Consider the following 15,532-nt stretch of genomic DNA (forward strand, 5'->3'; position numbering starts at 1 on the left):
TTGGGGCGGTCAGCCAAAAAGCATCACGGGAAAATGAAGTTCTTTCACGGACTACCATAGAATGGACCGATGTTCACTAAAACGGTCATAACTTTGGCATTCAGAGTCCGTGTCGAACCCACAAGCACTCAAACTGCTCGCGGTGAGCGTCCGAATCCAGGAAATACTCCCCTCTTACGCCAGGAGGCCCGGAGTACCCTCAAATTCGGCCTTAAGCAAGACCTCTTTGCCCTAAAAGTCAAATAACACAATTCACCGTTGTTTTTCGGACAAGTTTTTGAACCCATTGGCACTTCTTTTTGAAGGAAATTTGACAAATTATGTTGGTTATAGACATTAGCCCCCCCTGGTAGGGACAATCGTAGCTTTCGGCAGATGCTCTGTGAGTCAGGCAAGCTCATTTGGCCGTAAATTGAAGAAAATCCAGCGGCTATATGCCTTATACTTCTTGTTTTCGCTAGATGGCATGCTGTAACCTATGCGCGTGAAATCCAAGTACAAAAGGGCATTCCTGGCATCGGTCAATATATATGTGGAAACAATATCACCACTATAGAGGACAAGAAATTTCCAGGCGGTCAAGCAAAAAGCATCACGGGACAAAGAAGTTCTATCAAAGACTGCCATAGAATGGACTGATGTTCACTAAAACGGTCATTACTTTGTCATTCGGAGTCCGTGTCGGACCCAAAAGTACTCAAACTGCTCGCGGTGAGCGTGCGAATCCAGAAAATTCACCCCGCTTGCGCCAGGAGGCCTGGAGTTCCCTCAAATTCAGCCTTAAGCAGGATTTTTTGGACCTGAAATTCAAAGAACATCATTCGCCACTGTTTTTGGACAAGTATCTGAACCCATTGGCTCTTCCTTTTGAAGGAAATTCGACAGATTATGTTGCTTATAGATATTAGCCCCCCTGGTAGGGACAAACGTAGCTTTCTACATATACTCTATGATCCAGGCAATCTCATTTGGCCGTAAATTGAAGGAAATCCAGCGGCTATATGCCTTATTCTCCTTGTTTTTGCTGGATGGCATGCTGTAACTCGTGCGCGTGAAAGCCAGGAACAAAAATGCATTCCTGGCATCGGTCAATATATATGTGGAAACAATATCTCCGCTATAGAGGACAAGGAATTTCGGGGCGGTAAGCCAAAAAGCATCACGGGAAAATTAAGTTCTTTCAAGGACCGCCATAGAATGGACAAAAGTTCACTTAAACGGTCTTAACTTTGTCATTCGAAGTCCGTGTCGAACCCACAAGCACTCAAACTGCTTGCGGTGAGCATGTGAATCCAGAAAATACTCCCCTCTTGCACCAGGAGGCCCGGAGTACCCTCAAATTCGTCTTTACGCGGGACTTTTTGGCCTCGAAAGTCAAATAACATAATTTGTTGTTGTTTTTCGGACAAGTTTTTGAACCCATTGGTACTTCTTTTTGAAGGAATTTCGACAGATTATGTTGGTTATAGACATTAGCCCCCTTGTAGGGACAATCATAGCTTTCTGCAGATGCTCTATGCGTCAGGCAATCTCATTTGGTCGTAAATTGAAGAAAATCCAACGACTATATGCCTTATACCCCTTGATTTTGCTAGATGGCATGCTGTAACCTATGCGTGTGAAAGCCAAGAACAAAAGGGCATTCCTGGCATCGGTCAATATATATGTGGAAACAATATCTCCACTATAGAGGACAAGAAATTTCGGGGCGGTCAAGCAAAAAGTGTCACGGGACAAAGAAGTTATATCAAGGACTGCCATAGGATGGATCGATGTTCACTAAAACAGTCATAACTTTGTCGTTCGGAGTCCGTGTCGGACCGAAAAGTACTCAAACTGCTCGCAGTGAGCGTGCGAATCCCAAAAATTCTCCCTGCTTGTGCCAGGAGGCCTGGAGTTCTCTCAAATACGGCCTTAAGCAAGACTTTTTGGACCTGAAATTCAAAGAACATCATTCGCCACTGTTTTTCGGACAAGTATCTGAACCCATTGGCACTTCCTTTTGATGCAAATTTGAGAGATTATGTTGCTTATAGACATTAGCCCCCCTAGTAGGGACAAACATAGCTTTCTACATATGCTCTATGATCTAGGCAATCTCATTTGGCCGTAAATTGAAGGAAATCCAGCGGCTATATGCCTTACTCTCCTTGTTTTTGCTGGATGGCATGTTGTAACTCGTGTGCGTGAAAGCCAAGAACAAAAACGCATTCCTGGCATCGGTCAATATATATGTGGAAACAATATCTCCGCTATAGAGGACATTGAATTTCGGGGCGGTAAGCCAAAAAGCATCACGGGAAAATTAAGTTCTTTCAAGGACCGCCATAGAATGGACCGATGTTCACTAAAACGGTCATAACTTTGTCATTCGAAGTCCGTGTCGAACCCACAAGCACTCAAACTACTCGCGGTGAGCATGCGAATCCAGAAAATACTCCCCGCTTGCGCCAGGAGGCCCGCAGTACCCTCAAATTTGTCTTTACGCGGGACTTTTTGGCCTCGAAAATCAAATAACATCATTCATCGCTGTTTTTCGAACAAGTTTCTGAACCCATTGGCACTTCTTTTGAAGGAAATTTGACAGATTGTGCTAGGTATAGACATTAGCCCCCCTGGTAGGGACAAACGTAGCTTTCTGTAGATGCTCTAGGAGCCGGGCAATCTCATTTGGCCGTAAACTGAAGGAAATCCGGCGGTTATGTGCATTATTCTCCTTGTTTTTGTTGGATTCCATGCTGTAACTCATGCGCGTGAAAGCCTAGAAAAAAACGCATTCCTGGCATCGGTCAATATATATGTGGAAACAATATTTCCAATATAGAGGACAAGAAATTTCGGGGCGGTCAGCCAAAAAGCATCACGGGAAAATGAAGTTCTTTCAAGGACTACCATAGAATGGACCAATGTTCACTAAAACGGTCATAACTTTGGCATTCAGAGTCCGTGTCGAACCCACAAGCATTCAAACTGCTCGCGGTGAGCGTCCGAATCCAGAAAATACTCCTCTCTTACGCTAGGAGGCCTAGAGTATCCTCAAATTCAGCCTTTAGCAAGACCTCTTGCCCTGAAAGTTAAATAACATCATTCGTCGCTGTTTTTCGGACAAGTTTTTGAACCCATTGGCACTTCTTTTTGAAGGAAATTCCTCAAATTATGTTGGTTATAGACATTAGCCCCCCTGGTAGGGACAATCGTAGCTTTCGGCAGATGCTCTGTGAGTCAGGCAATCTCATTTGGCCGTAAATTGAAGAAAATCCAGCGGCTATATGCCTTATACTTCTTGTTTTCGCTAGATGGCATGTTGTAACCTATGCGTGTGAAATCCAAGTACAAAAGGGCATTCCTGGCATCGGTCAATATATATGTGGAAACAATATCTCCACTATAGAGGACAAGAAATTTCCGGGCGGTCAAGTAAAAAGCATCACGGGACAAAGAAGTTCTATCAAAGACTGCCATAGAATGGACCAATGTTCACTAAAACGGTCATAACTTTGTCGTTCGGAGTCCGTGTCGGACCCAAAAGTACTCAAACTGCTCGCGGTGAGCGTGCGAATCCAGAAAATTCACCCCGCTTGCGCCAGGAGGCCTGGAGTTCCCTCAGATTCGGCCTTAAGCAGGATTTTTTGGACCTGAAATTCAAAGAACATCATTCGCCACTGTTTTTTGGACAAGTATCTGAACCCATTGGCACTTCCTTTTGAACGAAATTCGACAGATTATGTTGCTTATAGACATTAGCCCCTTGGTAGGGACAAACGTAGCTTTCTACATATGCTCTATGATCCGGGCAATATCATTTGGCCATAAATTGAAGGAAATCCAGCGGCTATATGCCTTATTCTCCTTGTTTTCGCCGGATGGCATGTTGTAACTCATGCACGTGAAAGCCTAGAACAAAAACGCATTCCTGGCATCGGTCAATACATATGTGGAAACAATATCTCCACTATAGAGGACAAGAAATTTCGGGGCGGTCAGCCAAAAAGCATCATGGGAAAATGAAGTTTCTTCACGGACTATGATAGAATGGACCGATGTTCACTAAAACGGTCATAACTTTGTCATTCGGAGTCCGTGTCGAACCCACAAGCACTCAAACTGCTCGCTGTGAGCGTGCGAATCTAGAAAATACTCCCCTCTTGCGCCAGGAGGCCCAGAGTACCCACAAATTCGGCCTTAAGCAAGTCCTCTTTGCCCTAAAAGTCAAATAACATAATTTGTCATTTTTTTCGGACAAGTTTTTGAACCCATTGGCACTTCTTTTTGAAGGAATTTCGACAGATTATGTTGGTTATAGACATTAGCCCCCTTGTAGGGACAATCGTAGCTTTCTGCAGATGCTCTATGAGTCAGGCAATCTCATTTGGTCGTAAATTGAAGAAAATCCAACGACTATATGCCTTATACTCCTTGATTTTGCTAGATGGCATGTTGTAACCTATGCGTGTGAAAGCCAAGAACAAAAGGGCATTCATGGCATCGGTCAATATATATGTGGAAACAATATCTCCACTATAGAGGACAAGAAATTTCGGGGGGGTCAAGCAAGAAGTGTCACGGGACAAAGAAGTTCTATCAAGGACTGCCATAGGATGGACCGATGTTCACTAAAACAGTCATAACTTTGTCGTTCGAAGCCCGTGTCGGACCCAAAAGTACTCAAACTGCTCGCGGTGAGCATGCGAATCTCGAAAATTCTCCCCGCTTGTGCCAGGAGGCCTGGAGTTCTCTCAAATACGGCCTTAAGCAAGACTTTTTGGACCTGAAATTCAAAGAACATAATTCGCCACTGTTTTTCGGACAAGTATCTGTACCCATTGGCACTTCCTTTTGAAGCAAATTCGAGAGATTATGTTGCTTATAGACATTAGCCCCCCTAGTAGGGACAAACATAGCTTTCTACATATGCTCTATGATCCAAGCAATCTCATTTGGCCGTAAATTGAAGGAAATCCAGCGGCTATATGCCTTATTCTCCTTGTTTTTGCTGGATGGCATGCTGTAACTCGTGCGCGTGAAAGCCAAGAACAAAAACGCATTCCTGGCATCAGTCAATATATATGTGGAAACAATATCTCCACTATAGAGGACAAGAAATTTCGGGGCGGTAAGCCAAAAAGCATCACGGGAAAATGAAGTTCTTTCAAGGACCGCCATAGAATGGACCGATGTTCACTAAAACGGTCATAACTTTGTCATTCGAAGTCCGTGTCGAACCCACAAGCACTCAAACTACTCGCGGTGAGCATGCGAATCCAGAAAATACTCCCCGCTTGCGCCAGGAGGCCCACAGTACCCTCAAATTTGTCTTTACGTGGGACTTTTTGGCCCTGAAAATCAAATAACATCATTCATCGCTGTTTTTCGAACAAGTTTCTGAACCCATTGGCACTTCTTTTGAAGGAAATATGACAGATTGTGCTAGGTATAGACATTGGCCCTCCTGGTAGGGACAAACGTAGCTTTCTGAAGATGCTCTATGAGCCGGGCAATCTCATTTGGCCGTAAATTGAAGGAAATCCAGTGGCTATGTGCATTATTCTCCTTGTTTTCGTTGGATTCCATGCTGTAAATCATGCGCATGAAAGCCTAGAAAAAAAATGCATTCCTAGCATCGGTCAATAAATATGTGGAAACAATATCTCCACTACGGAGGACAAGAAATTTCGGGGCGGTCAGCCAAAAAGCATCACGGGAAAATGAAGTTCTTTAAAGGACTACCATAGAATGGACCAATGTTCACTAAAATGGTCATAACTTTGGCATTCAGAGTCCGTGTCGAACCCACAACCATTCAAACTGCTCGCAGTGAGCGTCCGAATCTAGAAAATACTCCTCTCTTACGCCAGGAGGCCTGGAGTACCCTCAAATTCGGCCTTAAGCAAGACCTCTTGCCCTGAAAGTCAAATAACATCATTCGTCGCTATTTTTCGGACAAGTTTTTGAACCCATTGGCACTTCTTTTTGAAGGAAATTCGACAAATTATGTTGGGTATAGACATTAGCCCCCCTGGGAGGGACAATCGTATCTTTCGGCAGATGCTCTGCGAGTCAGGCAATCTCATTTGGCCGTAAATTGAAGAAAATCCAACGGCTATATGCCTTATACTTCTTGTTTTCGCTAGATGGCATGCTGTAACCTATGCGCGTGAAATCCAAGTACAAAAGGGCATTCCTGGCATCGGTTAATATATATGTGGAAACAATATCTCCACTATAGAGGACAAGAAATTTCTGGGCGGTCAAGCAAAAAGCATCACGGGACAAAGAAGTTCTATCAAAGACTGCCATAGAATGGACCGATGTTCACTAAAACGGTCATAACTTTGTCGTTCGGAGTCCGTGTCGGACCCAAAAGTACTCAAACTGCTCGCGGTGAGCGTGCGAATCCAGAAAATTCACCCTGCTTCCGCCAGGAGGCCTGGAGTTCCCTCAGATTCGGCCTTAAGTAGGATTTTTTGGACCTGAAATTCAAAGAACATCATTCGCCACTGTTTTTTGGACAAGTATCTGAACCCATTGGCACTTCTTTTTGAACGAAATTCGACAGATTATGTTGCTTATAGACATTAGCCCCCTGGTAGGGACAAACGTAGCTTTCTACATATGCTCTATGATCCGGGAAATCTCATTTGGCCGTAAATTGAAGGAAATCCAGCGGCTATATGCCTTATTCTCCTTGTTTTCGCCGGATGGCATGTTGTAACTCATGCACGTGAAAGCCTAGAACAAAAATGCATTCTTGGCATTGGTCAATATATATGTGGAAACAATATCTCCACTACAGAGGAAAAGAAATTTCGGGGCGGTCAGCCAAAAAGCATCACGGGAAAATGAAGTTCTTTCACGGACTACGATAGAATGGACCGATGTTCACTAAAACGGTCATAACTTTGTCATTCGGAGTCCGTGTCGAACCCACAAGCACTCAAACTGCTCGCATTGAGCATGCGAATCCAGAAAATACTCCCCTCTTGCGCCAGGAGGCCCGGAGTACCCTCAAATTCGGCCTTAAGCAAGACCTCTTTGCCCTAAAAGTCAAATAACATAATTTGTCGTTGTTTTTCAGACAAGTTTTTGAACCCATTGGCACTTCTTTTTGAAGGAATTTCGACAGATTATGTTGGTTATAGACATTAGCCCCCTGGTAGGGACAATCGTACCTTTCTGCAGATGCTCTATTAGTCAGGCAATCTCATTTGGTCGTAAATTGAAGAAAATCCAACGACTATATGCCTTATACTCCTTGATTTCGCTAGATGGCATGCTGTAACCTATGCGTGTGAAAGCCAAGAACAAAAGGGCATTCATGGCATCGGTCAATATATATGTGGAAACAATATCTCCACTATAGAGGACAAGAAATTTCGGGGTGGTCAAGCAAGAAGTGTCACGGGACAAAGAAGTTCTATCAAGGACTGCCATAGGATGGACCGATGTTCACTAAAACGGTCATAACTTTGTCATTCGGAGTCCGTGTCGGACCCAAAAGTACTCAAACTGCTTGCAGTGAGCATGCGAATCCCGAAAATTCTCCCCGCTTGTGCCAGGAGGCCTGGAGTTCTCTCAAATACGGCCTTAAGCAAGACTTTTTGGACCAGAAATTCAAAGAACATCATTCGCCACTGTTTTTCGGACAAGTATCTGAACCCATTGGCACTTCCTTTTGAAGCAAATTCAAGAGATTATGTTGCTTATAGACATTAGCCCCCCTAGTAGGGACAAACGTAGCTTTCTACATATGCTCTATGATCCAGGCAATCTCATTTGGCCGTAAATTGAAGGAAATCCAGCGGCTATATGCCTTACTCTCCTTGTTTTTGCTGGATGGCATGCTGTAACTCGTGCGCGTGAAAGCCAAGAACAAAAACGCATTCCTGGCATCAGTCAATATATATGTGGAAACAATATCTCAACTATAGAGGACAATAAATTTCGGGGCAGTAAGCCAAAAAGCATCACGGGAAAATTAAGTTCTTTCAAGGACCGCCATAGAATGGACCGATGTTCACTAAAACGGTCAAAACTTTATCATTCGAAGTCCGTGTCGAACCCACAAGCACTCAAATTACTCGCGGTGAGCATGCGAATCCAGAAAATACTCCCCGCTTGCGCCAGGAGGCCCGCAGTACCCTCAAATTTGTCTTTACGCGGGACTTTTTGGCCTCGAAAATCAAATAACATCATTCATCGCTGTTTTCCGAACAAGTTTCTGAACCCATTGGCACTTCTTTTGAAGGAAATTTGACAGATTATGCTAGGTATAGACATTAGCCCCCCTGGTAGGGACAAACGTAGCTTTCTGTAGATGCTCTAGGAGCCGGGCAATCTCATTTGGCCATAAACTGAAGGAAATCCAGCGGCTATGTGCATTATTCTCCTTGTTTTTGTTGGATTCCATGCTGTAACTCATGCGCGTGAAAGCCTAGAAAAAAACGCATTCCTGGCATCGGTCAATATATATGTGGAAACAATATCTCCACTACGGAGGACAAGAAATTTCGGGGCGGTCAGCCAAAAAGCATCACGGGAAAATGAAGTTCTTTCAAGGACTACCATAGAATGGAGCAATGTTCACTAAAACGGTCATAACTTTGGCATTCAGAGTCCGTGTCGAACCCACGAGCACTCAAACTGCTCGCGGTGAGCATCCGAATCCAGAAAATACTCCCCTCTTGCGCCAGGAGGCCTGGAGTACCGTCAAATTCGGCCTTAAGCAAGACCTCTTGCCCTTAAAGTCAAATAACACCATTCGCCGCTGTTTATTTGACAAGTTTTTGAACCCATTGGCACTTCTTTTTGAAGGAAATTCGACAAATTATGTTGGTTATAGACATTAGCCCCCCTGGTAGGGACAATCGTAGCTTTCGGCAAATGCTCTGTGAGTCAGGGAATCTCATTTGGCCGTAAATTGAAGAAAATCCAGCGGCTATATGCCTTATACTTCTTGTTTTCGCCAGATGGCACGCTGTAACCTATGCGCGTGAAATCCAAGTACAAAAGGGCATTCCTGGCATCGGTTAATATATATGTGGAAACAATATCTCCACTATAGAGGACACGAAATTTCGGGGCGGTCAAGCAAAAAGCGTCACGGAACAAAGAAGTTCTATCAAAGACTGCCATAGAATGGACCGATGTTCACTAAAACAGTCATAACTTTGTCGTTCGGAGTCCGTTTCGGACCCAAAAGTACTCAAACTTCTCGTGGTGAGCGTGCGAATCCAGAAAATTCTCCCCGCTTGCGCCAGGAGGCCTGGAGTTCCCTCAAATTTGGCCTTAAGCAGGATTTTTTGGACCTGAAATTCATAGAACATCATTCGCCACTGTTTTTTGGACAAGTATCTGAACCCATTGGCACTTCCTTTTGAAGGAAATTCGATAGATTATGTTTCTTATAGACATTAGCCCCCCTGGTAGGGACAAACGTAGCTTTCTACATATGCTCTATGATCCGGGCAATCTCATTTAGCCGTAAATTGAAGGAAATCCAGGGGCTAGATGCCTTATTCTCCTTGTTTTCGCCAGATGGCATGCTGTAACTCATGCGCGTGAAAGGCAAGAACAAAAACTCATTCCTGGCATCGGTCAATATATATGTGGAAACAATATCTCCACTATAGAGGACAAGGAATTTTGGATCGTCAAAGTCGTCTCCACCAAATCGAAAGATATCATCTCATCGAAAGATCGGGACACCCTCGCCTCTATCAAGTGGTATCAGAGCAATGGAGATGATAACTTTCGATTTGGTGGAGACGACTTTGACGATCCGACTACAAACGTGCAACGACGTTTGTGCCTTAGCAATCGCTAAACCAATCTCCTGAGGTTACTGACAATGCCGGAAGCACGGTCAGCCTGACCATGAAGGTCTATTCCTGCAAGCAATCGAAGAACGAGCAAGAATATGATAAAGCAATCTGAATATTGCAAATATATATGAGGTATTGATAATGGTGGGGATCCGGAAGCGGTCTTGGTCTGGTCGTTGGACACAAACGCAGTACACGAAGTTGCCATGGCTAACTTTTAACTAAACAAATCCCAAGGAAAAGCTACTAGATGGATCTACTTATATAGGAGCAAGGGGTGGCGGCCAAGGAGGTGGGAGGACATCCCAAGGCAGCCTAAAACTAAATCTAGGTCGTACAAGGCCAATGGGCCCAAGTGGAGGTGATGTAACACCTTTGGACTTGTAGTTTGACTCGGATTCTGCTGCAGCATCAGATTGTTTCGTCCACAACTCAACGCGCCGGACGAATTTGAAAGTGATTCCAATTGGGTTGGAAAGTGCACGAAATCTAGTTTCCAACAAAAAAGGAATCACCCAATTCGGAGTCCGTATGAGAAACTTGTGTGCGTTTTAAGTCAGGTGTGTCTGTGCAGTCCGAATCTGAATCCAGAACGTGAGAGACTTGGACTCTATCTTCTCTTGGGCCAAAAGTGACGTGAGAGAACTTTTTGGACAGCAAATAAACATCTCTTTCTTCCTTATCTTCATATGTGGATTGTACAAATGCCCCATACACCTGCAATTAGACAAAACACAAAAGTGTGTGAAGTATTTTTGTTCTGGATAACATAAATAGATTATTGAATAGTTTGCACTAGAAATCACCTGACAAATATGCATATATGCAATATTTTTGGTCATATCCAAGGTAGTCATGTCCTCATCAACTGCTCACGGTGAGCATGCGAATCTAGAAAATTCTCCCCGCTTGCGCTAGGAGGCCAGGAGTTCCCTTAAATTCGGCCTTAAGCAGGACTTTTTGGACCTGAAATTCAAAGAACATCATTCGCCACTGTTTTGGACAAGTATCTGAACCCATTGGCACTTCCTTTTGAAGAAAATTCGACAGATTATGTTGCTTATAGATATTAGCCCCCTGGTAGGGACAAACATAGCTTTCTACATATGCTCTATGATCCGGGCAATCTCATTTGGCCATAAATTGAAGGAAATCCAGCGGCTATATGCCTTATTCTCCTTGTTTTCGTCGGATGGCATGCTGTAACTCATGCGCGTGAAAGCCAAGAACAAAAATGCATTCCTGGCATCGGTCAATATATATATGGAAACAATATCTCCACTATAGAGGACAAGGAATTTCGAGGCGGTAAGCCAAAAAGCATCCCGGGAAAATTAAGTTCTTTCAAGGACCGCCATAGAATGGACCGATGTTCACTAAAACGGTCATAACTTTGTCATTCGAAGTCCGTGTCGAACCCACAAGCACTCAAACTGCTCGCGGTGAGCATGCGAATCCAGAAAATACTCCCCGCTTGCGCCATGAGGCCCACAGTACCCTCAAATTTGTCTCTAGGTGGGACTTTTTGGCCCCGAAAATCAAATAACATCATTCACTGCTGTTTTCGGACAAGTTTCTGAACCCATTGGCACTTCTTTGAAGGAAATTCGACAGATTGTGCTAGGTATAGACATTAGCCCCCCTGGTAGGGACAAACGTAGCTTTCTACAGATTCTCTTTGTGTTGGGCAATCTCATTTGGCCGTAAATTGAAGGAAATCCAGCGGCTATATGCATTATTCTCCTTGTTTTCGCCGGATTCCATGTTGTAACTCATGTGCATGAAAGCCTAGAACAAAAACGCATTCCTGGCATCGGTCAACATATATGTGGAAACAATATCTCCACTATAGAGGACAAGATATTTCGCGGCGGTCAGCCAAAAAGCATCACGGGAAAATGAAGTTCTTTCAAGGACTACCATAGAATGGACCGATGTTCACTAAAATGGTCATAACTTTGGCATTCGAAGTCTGTGTCGAACCCACAAGCACTCAAACTGCTCGCGGTGAGCGTGTGAATCCAGAAAATACTCCCCTTTTGTGCCAGGAGGCCTAGAGTACCCTCAAATTCGGCCTTAAGCAAGACCTCTTGCCCTGAAAGTCAAATAACATCATTCGCCGCTGTTTTTCGGACAAGTTTTTAAACACATTGGCACTTCTTTTTGAAGGAAATCGATAGATTATGTTGGTTATAGACATTAGCCCCCTGGTAGGGACAATCATAGCTTTCTGCAGATGCTCTATGAGTCAGGCAATCTCATTTGGCCGTAAATTGAAGAAAATCCAGCGGCTATATGCCTTATACTTCTTGTTTTCACAAAATGGCATGCTGTAACCTATGCGCGTTAAATCCAAGTAGAAAAGGGCATTCCTGGCATCGGTCAATATATATGTGGAAACAATATCTCCACTATAGAGGACAAGAAATTTTGGGGTGGTCAAGCAAAAAGCGTCACGGGACAAAGAAGTTCGATCAAAGACTGCCATAGAATGGACCGATGTTCACTAAAACGGTCATAACTTCGTCGTTCGGAGTCCGTGTCGAACCCAAAAGTACTCAAACTTCTCGTGGTGAGTGTGTGACTCCAAAAAAATTCTCCCCGCTTACGCCAGGAGGCCTGGAGTTCCCTCAAATTCGGCCTTAAGCATGACTTTTTGGACCTGAAATTCGAAGAACATCATTCGCTACTGTTTTTTGGACAAGTATCTGAACCCATTGACACTTCCTTTTGAAGCAAATTCGAGAGATTATGTTGCTTAGAGAAATTAGCCGCCCCCCCCCCCGGTAGGGACAAACATAGCTTTCTACATATGCTCTATGATCCAGGCAATCTCATTTGGATGTAAATTGAAGGAAATCCAGCGGCTATATGCCTTATTCTCCTTGTTTTCACCGGATGGCATGTTGTTACTCATGCGCGTGAAAGCCAAGAACAAAAACGAATTCCTGGCATTGGTCAATATATATGTGGAAACAATATCTCCACGATAGAGGACAAGGAATTTCGGGGCGGTAAGCCAAAAAGCATCACGGGGAAATGAAGTTCTTTCAAGGACCGCCATAGAATGGACCGATGTTCACTAAAACGGTCATAACTTTGTCATTTGAACTCCATGCCGAACCCACAAGCACTCAAACTGCTCGCGGTCAGCGTGCGAATCCAGAAAATACTCCCCGATTGCGCCAAGAGGCCTGCAGTACCCTCAAATTTGTCTTTACGCGGGACTTTTTGGCCCCGAAAATCAAATAACATCATTCGCCGTTGTTTTTCGCACAAGTTTCTGAACCCATTGGCACTTCTTTTCAAGGAAATTTGATAGATTGTGCTAGGTATAGACATTAGCCCCCCTGGTAGGGACAAACGTAGCTTTCTGCAGATGCTCTATGAGCCGGGCAATCTCATTTGGCCGTAAATTGAAGGAAATCCAGCGGCTATATGCATTATTCTCCTTGTTTTCGCCGGATTCCATGCCGTAACGCATGCGCGTGAAAGCCTAGAACAAAAACGCATTCCCGGCATCGGTCAATATATATGTGGAAACATTATCTCCACTATAGAGTACAAGAAATTTCGGGGTGGTCAGCCAAAAAGCATGACGGGAAAATGAAGTTCTTTCAAGGACTACCATAGAATGGACCGATGTTCACTAAAACGGTCATAACTTTGTCATTCGGAATCCGTGTTGAACCCACAAGCACTCAAAATGCTCGCGGTGAGCGTGCGAATCCAGAAAATACTCCCCTCTTGCGCCATGAGGCCTGGAGTACCCTAAAATTCGGCCTTTATCAAGACTTCTTGCCCTGAAAGTCAAAGAACTTCATTCGCCGCTATTTTTCGGACAAGTTTCTGAACCCATTGGCACTTCTTTTTGAAGGAAATTCGACAGATTATGTTGGTTATAGACATTAGCCCCCAGGGTAGGGACAATTGTAGCTTTCTGCAGATGCTCTATGAGTCAGGCAATCTCATTTGGCCGTAAATTGAAGAAAATCCAGCGGCTATATGCCTATACTCCTTGTTTTCGCCAGATGGCATGTTGTAACCTATGCGCGTGAAAGCCAAGTACAAAAAGGCATGCCTGGCATTGGTTAATATATATGTGGAAACAGTATCTCCACTATAGAGGACGGGAAATTTCGGGGCGGTCAAGCAAAAAGCGTCACAGGACAAAGAAGTTCTATCAAGGACTGCCATAGAATGAACCGATGATCACTAAAACGGTCATAACTTTGTCGTTCGGAGTCCGTGTCGGACCCAAAAGTACTCAAACTGCGCGTGGTGAGCATGCGAATCCAGAAAATTCTCCCCGCTTGCTCCAGGAGGCCTGGAGTTCTGATGTGGAGCATCCCACGTTCATCCCCATGTACACTCCAACTACTCTCCAAACAACAAGAGGTCTTATGACGAGACCTCAACTATACGCCATTGGACACAAGGTGAACTCGCTCCTCTCCAAATCGTCACTTTCCACATGTGAGACATGGCTACTACCTCAAACGTGTGTGCTATGCATGTCTAGGAACCAAGAGGAAGGCCATGGAACAGCTACGAGCATTGGACAAGACGGCGAGGACACCAAGCGCGAGGAACAAGAGGAAGAGCTGCTGGGAAGCTACAACACTCGGACGTCCGACAGCCGCCAGACGATCGACGATCTTCGGACGTCCGACGCTTGGAGACTCCACCAGCTAGATCGACTGCAGCCGAGGCAACCTACAGCGCCCGGACGACCGCCAGACACCGGACGTCCGACGACTCCCAGGGCCACGGACGGCCGACGCCACAGGACAACCGAACGACCAACACCCGAGCCAAAACTATGGAAGTCCGACATCTCCGGACGTCCGGACCGTCCTAAAGCTCCGAACGACCGACGTCCTCCGGACGTCCGACACCTGTGTGGCCGCAGCCACGGGATTATGCCCTTGTACCCCTTCACTTTGACTCCCATTTGCACTACGACTACAAATAGGTCTCTCCCACCTCCTAGCTAGGGTTAGCATTGGTTTAGCTCATATTTTGTGTGAGAGCCTTGCTCATCCACTTGGTTACTTCTCCTCGGAGTTCACGACCTCTTCGGAGAAGATCCCCCAAGCGGATTCAAGAGCCCTTCAAGGGAAGACCCCCAAGACCTCCTCCCGGAGAAGATCGGTTACTCGTGTATCTTACCTTTGTTGATTTTGGATCATGTGTTACCTCATGCTTTCGGTGATCTAGCCCCCGTGTGATTGATTCCTTGTCGGTTGAGTGTTTCTCTCGTTTCTCCCCCGTGATTCCCTTTGTTTTCTTCCGCTCATTCTTCGTGTCTCCCCGTAGGATCCACTCCAAACGTGAAAGATCGTCACCATAGTATTCCGCCCTACATCATCTTGGTATCATGAGCCACGTTGATCATGTTTTTGGAGTCCCTCCCACCGTTTTCTTGCCTTGTTTTGTTGTGTTCTTCCCCAAAATCCAAAAATCCCCACCAAAAATAGCCCCAATTTTTTTTTGTGATTTGGTGGTTTGATGATATTTTGTTGATTTTGATGCATTGATTTCCTTTGTTTTGAGTGGATCTAGCATTTCCCCAAGTTTCGTCGTCTTTCATCCACGAAATCTCGTCAATTTTGACCCCGAAATCTCCATTTTCTGCCCAAAATCGCGCCCCGGATCTCGGATCTCGCGTTGACCCCGACCCACCGGACGACCGGCGTTTTACGGACGTC

The sequence above is a fragment of the Triticum dicoccoides genome, chromosome 7B, assembly GCF_002162155.2.
Source record: "Triticum dicoccoides isolate Atlit2015 ecotype Zavitan chromosome 7B, WEW_v2.0, whole genome shotgun sequence".
NCBI classification, from domain to species: Eukaryota; Viridiplantae; Streptophyta; class Magnoliopsida; order Poales; family Poaceae; genus Triticum; species Triticum dicoccoides.